The sequence below is a fragment of the Aristolochia californica genome, unplaced genomic scaffold, assembly GCF_029961685.1.
Source record: "Aristolochia californica isolate CCGP_79_NKW_82.1479 unplaced genomic scaffold, dmAriCali1.0.hap1 SCAF_7, whole genome shotgun sequence".
Classification (NCBI taxonomy): domain Eukaryota; kingdom Viridiplantae; phylum Streptophyta; class Magnoliopsida; order Piperales; family Aristolochiaceae; genus Aristolochia; species Aristolochia californica.
Genome location: NW_027182268.1, coordinates 7,009,538 through 7,015,591, shown reverse-complemented (window position 1 = coordinate 7,015,591; position 6,054 = coordinate 7,009,538). Strand labels below are relative to the sequence as shown.

Here is a 6,054-nt window from a genome sequence, read left to right as displayed (position 1 = left end):
GCGCCCGCTCGCCATTTCTAGTGGATCTCTCGGACAATTTCTAGGAGCAGTTACACTAGATATAATTAAAAATTTGCAAAAATTCTGTGCTGAAACTAGATTTGTATTTTGACTAAGGAAAAAACAATTAATTTCATATTTCGGTTTAAGTATTGCCTGATTACTAAATAAAAATTAAAAGCTATAAATGTTTCAGAAAATAAAAATTAAGTTTATAATCCGCCTTCTCAACATTGTCATTTTGAAACATATTCTTGGATATATAAGAGTTAAGAATCGGATTTTTACAGTTATTAGAACATCATTTATGTTCTTACGTAAGAAACAAAATAATAATAAAAAAAATTTATTAAAAAATACTTATTCACTTGCAGCAGAATCATAAGGTATCGCCAATGACGTGATGAGTCTCTGTGGTTCATATTATGAACAAGAAAGATGGGGCAGAATCATGAAGAGACGAGAGATCGTAATGCAGGTGCCAGAAACCAATTTAATAGCAGGCAATGCAGTGAACACTAAAGTGGCTACTCACTTACATTTGGAAATGTTATTTCGCAAATACACAAGAGAACACTTGACAGATGCTATATCAAAATGGATCCACAAAGCGATGAAAGCTGTGACTGGTAGAGCCCTCACCAGAACACAATAAATACTATATATATTTTGTAAGTATAAGAATTTGACTGGAGCAGTCCCATTCCTATATAAGGCACTGCAGTAATGCCCTGGAAGGACCACCACCCCTTGTGGTGGCTGAAGCAGACAAGACACCATATATGCTCTTAGTTTGCTGCTAAATGTCGAGAACTTGGCAACTGACAAGTTCAGCTGAGCCGAAATTCTTTTTGGCAATCACTTGCCAAACATCTGCCTCAGTTTCTACAGATGAATCTTGGTTTGCACTCGTGGGGTTGGGGGGAGGAGACGAGGAAGTTGAAGGACCTGCTTGCATCTGTATATCAGCCTGTAGCACTGCTACCCCATGACTTGCATCTTTCGTGATGACATGAAGCTTTCCCAGAAACCCGGCGAGTAAATATGGCGATTCTGAATCGGTGAAATCCCGAATAGGAACCTTATTCACAATGACTTTCCAGGTATCCTCCCGGTGATCATACATCTTGATCTTCCCATTATCTAGAGAACTTGAAGGGTCCAAAGCATATAACTCCCCGCCAACTACAACACTGAGTTTAGTACCAGCCTGTCTTGCCGGCCAACCCTCTCCCATGCCATTTGGCATTTCTACCCATTCATTTGTCTCTGGGTCATAAATTTCTCCCCCAACATCAACAAAGAAGGGCCATGAATACAAGCTTTGAGGCACACACAATCTTCCTCTGTAGGAAGTCATTCCTGTTGCAATAGGCTTTAGCATGTCCGCTAAAAAGGCAGTTGGCAGTACCTGAGCCCTAGAGAAGGGCATACTTGGCACTTCGGACCATACACCTTTTGAGGGATCAAACATTTCTGCAGATTGGAGAGGGGTTAAGCCACCTTTACCCCTGCTTACCCCTCCGACAACATAAAGCTTGTTGTTTAGGAGAGCCGTCTTGCAATAAGCCCTACCAGTGGTCATGGAACTTGCCTCACTCCATGAATTTGTACGTGGATCATACTGCCAAACACATCTCATTGCTGAAGCCCTAGAGAAGCCTCCCAAGACATAAAGGCAGCCATCAACAGCACCAATAGCAGAACCACAGAAGGGCATTCGATCCAATGCATCTTTCCGCCCCAGCCATCCCCTTATAACATCAGCAATTTTGATGCTGGAACCCACCACATTCCACATCCGAACACCAGATAAGCCCCACTTGAATTCATCTTCATACACAACATTTGGCATGGGTGGTAACCTTTGCCATTTCTTGGACAGAGGGTCCAGAGCATGCCAGCTAAGTTTATCTTCATCTATCTTTGTCAACATGTAAAGCCATTCCTCTGTTGTCCCTAGTTCTTTCCGCAAGTTGTATATCTCAGAACTTTACTGCATCTTTCCAGCTATGTGATACCAATTTCACATTCAGGTAGCAGATCCTAGGTAATCTTGCCAGTATCTGAATTGATATCTCATCAGGAAGACTGGGAATCAAGCGTGGGCTATCATCACCAAAGCTTGATGACATCCTCAGCCTCTTGCAATCAGTTTGTGTACCCTCAAGGTACTCGCTAGTCCGAGACTTAGTACCAGCCAAACTCAAGAATGCCCCCATCAATCTCTTCTCACTTTAGCTTCAAGATAACCCAAATTGAAGAACGTAGGATTATAGTTTCATGAACTTACTTTGCCTGCCTGATAACTTACAGTAGCAATGAAACCTGATCCTGGAATGAAATTAAGAAACAAAGACAAATGAGAAAGAAATTCATCAGAAGAATATCTTCCAAAGGTTTAGGAATTAAGACATGGCACAAACACATTTCGACAGAAGTCTTCTCACTTTTAACATGGAAAGCTCTCTGATAATAGAAGCAATAATAGTAGTAAACTGTAGATTTCCGCATGTTTATCAACAATTGAAAAATCAACGGACAGATATATATAAAAGTAAAGTTATAAAAAGACAACCGAAGATATCCCTCTTCAAAGAGTTTCGAAAGGTTAAATTTACACCGACGTCCTTGCCGGAATTGAGCACAGGTCACTTAGGTTTCTCATTCAAATAAACAATGTCATGACCTCTCCACCAAGAGAAACCACTAAATTCCTAGAAATCCCACTTCAAAAGCCGTCCTCCTCTTTCTCACGCGAGCCACACAGTCCTCGCTCGAAATCCCGAAAAGAAAAACACGCTCCATCGCGATCCCAACCCAAATTATACAAAAGGAACACCCAGAGCTAAACTCCAACACAGGTTAACCGTCTCCTCCAACAATTCCCAGGGAAAAGAGACAATACACAAATTTCCGACTAAATGACAACCGAAAATGCAAGGATCAAGTCTCTAACCATAAGTAGCTACAATTCCAGCACCTCTCGAAGAAAGAAACACCCACGGATGAAATATATTTACCAATCCTAAACCAGCGAGAACTCGGTGGAATAAAAAAAGCACTTTCTGGAATCCATATCAAAGGCAAAACAAGATACAGATGAAGGGCAGATCCAAACGAAACAATACCTAGAATAAAGATCAGAAATGACGAAAAGGAAACCCTAACTTTTCAGGGGCCAGACCGCCTCCAGTCTCATCGCTCAGTCTTCTTGGCTCTGAAGTCTCATCTACTCGCTGTCTCGCTCTAAGCCACAATTGAGGGCCAAAGGAATGCCTTCTCGGATTTTCCAATCCTGATCCGCTTCCTCGGCTCCGCAAACTCCGCTAACACGATGAAGCTCCGCCATCAAGATGGGTTCATCGATGAAATTTCAGCCCTTGATCAACATGATCAATTCTAAGTTTAATAAAAACGTATTATCTAAATTGGAAAAAAATGAAGCTTAGGTGGACTCGACTCTAACTCAAGGGAATCGGGCCACTCTAAACCAACCCGCTCAGACTCAAATAGGAGTCAACTTGACTGAGTTACGAGTTATCGAGTCATAATACCATGGTTAAATCTCAATTAAATGACTTTAAATGTGATTTATTGTTATTATACATATATTTATATCTCATATATATTATATTAGTTTTGATATTTTTATTTTATTATTTCTAATGATAAAATAGAAATAAATATAATGAAATAAAATATTATTCAAATAAATAAAGTATTTATTTTTTATAAAAAGTGTTTGTATTTTTTTTAAATAAAGCATTTAGTATTTTTTTTAAATATCACAAAATACTAAATGCTTGTATAAGCTCATTCTTATTATAAAATGACCAAAATACCCTTGCAAAAAATTATGATTTGAATAACTATGTATCACACGTTCAAGACCTACATTAAAAGCCATCAAATTTTTTTCCACTTTTCGCCCTTCTCTCTATCGAAAGAGGAGGAGAACTACTTGCCCTCTCTTTTCTTTAAACTTTTCATCGATGGAAAGGAAGTTGAAGTTTATTATTTTCCTGAGAATTGAGTACAAGGATAAAATTGTAACATCCATTTTAAAATTTAATTAGTTATTATCTATTGTATATTAAATAAATAAAATAATCACATCTTCACCTCAAGAAAATAAATATAAGGATTTTCAACTCTGAAATTTTATTTAATTTTCACTAATAATTTAAACCAAATTCCTCAAATTATTAGAGAGTGGTGGTCACAAAAAAATATTATTAGAGGAAAGTTATTTTCTTGTAGTGTCTTTAATGCAATGTATTAACAATTTTCCTTTAACAATCAAAATGCCTAAATGACCTTATTAATTAAAATATCTAAAGCTCCATTAATTATAATTTTTTTTAATTTTTTAAAAAATTATTAGTTAAAAAATCATTTATTCACTTCCTTATAAATTATTATCAATAATTATTTTTATTTTTGTTGATAATTTTATATTATCAAGAATTCTTGTAAATTACATAAAAACTTTCATTTAAAAAATATTTAAAATCGTAAATTATAGTTCAGGACAATCTTGTCTTATTAATTTATTTGTTTGTCATGGTATTTGAGTATTTAAAAAAATCTAAATTGATTGAATTGAAAATTAGTAATCGAAAGATTTGCCTAGAATCAATGAGGTAAGTCTAACCCTAACTCGAATTGTTGATTTACTACAAGAAAATGGACTTCTGCCCACGCTAACCTGAATTGTCGATTTACTACAAGAAAATGGCCTTCTATCAGCACACTTAAAAATCTAAATTGATTGAATTAAAAATTAGTAATCGAGATATTCACCCAAAATCGATGAGATAAGTCTAATGTTAAGCACCTAGCCAATGCTATCCAAAAAACTAGCCTGTTAGAAGCGGAATGCATAGGTACTTAACCCAGGACCATAACATCTAACCCTAACCCGAATTATTGATTTACTACAAGAAAATGGACTTTTACTCTCGCACTTAAAAATCTAAATTAACTGAATTGAAAATTAGTAATTGAGATATTCGCTCCGAATCCATGAGGTAAGTCTAACCCTAACCTGAATTGTTGATTTACTACAAGAAAATAGGCTTTTGCCCACACTAAATTTAAGAAAAATTCGTTAGCAAAATTCACTAAAAAATAAGGTGGAGTTTTTTTTTTTTTTTAATTAACCATTTTGGTCATATTACTATGGGGAATAATTTCATATTATAGAAGATTTTAGGTTTTAGCGGTCTCCTCGCCATCTCTGCTTTCATAGTGCAGAGATGTTCTTCTAAAATCTGCGCGTTTCATGTCACAGAGGAATTCTTCTGCAATCCACCTTCTTCCATTAATTCTCAACGACGCATATATCCATTTGCGTTATCACTTTCGCCTCATGCATTCAAATCCTATGGAAACAACACCCAAGTCGTGGTAATTATCTGAAATTTTCCTCAAGCACGACTCACGTTCTGCAGTTTCTGGGTAGGTATCTCCTCTCAGATTTTTCTTCCGATCCGTCCGGCCATCTTTCCACCCACCCCGTTCCACCACTCCTCCCATCTTCCACCTTACACTTGTCCTCCCCACCGTCCACATGATCGTCCACACAGACCTCCATGAACAAGCAGTCGGTGTCAAAGGCTCAAAGCAATCTACCTGGCCGCCTGCCGGCTCCCCGTTCTCAGGCGAACGCCACCTTGCTGTTGATGTCGTTTCGTGACTGGATTTTTACTGCGTTGACATCTGACCGGCCCATCGTGGCGCAGACAGTTGCATCCGTGAGAGGAAACTGGAAGGGGCTCATTTATGGGAGTCGCTCCTTGGGAAGTGCTACACTGAGACACCCGCCTCTCGGCTGTCTTCCAGATATTTCATTTAAAGAAATGTGAATTGGCGTTCTGGGTCGAGTTTGTCTGGTTTTGAAGGAATATCAGTTAAAATTTAGTTTTTTCTTCTGAATGTTACTATGTGTGAATTGATGAAGCATTGACCCACGAGAATGAAGAATGATGTGATTGCTTTGCATGGGATTTTTTGAAATTTGAACCTGAATAGAGTTAGAAATTAGAATCA

At 37.5% G+C, this 6,054-nt stretch overlaps 1 pseudogene; it reads right to left on the bottom strand.

Annotated features, from left to right (window-relative positions):
• Positions 1-475: 475 nt before the first annotated feature.
• Positions 476-3,119, bottom strand: LOC137936601 (F-box/kelch-repeat protein At1g22040-like; annotated as a pseudogene).
• Positions 3,120-6,054: the final 2,935 nt, after the last annotated feature.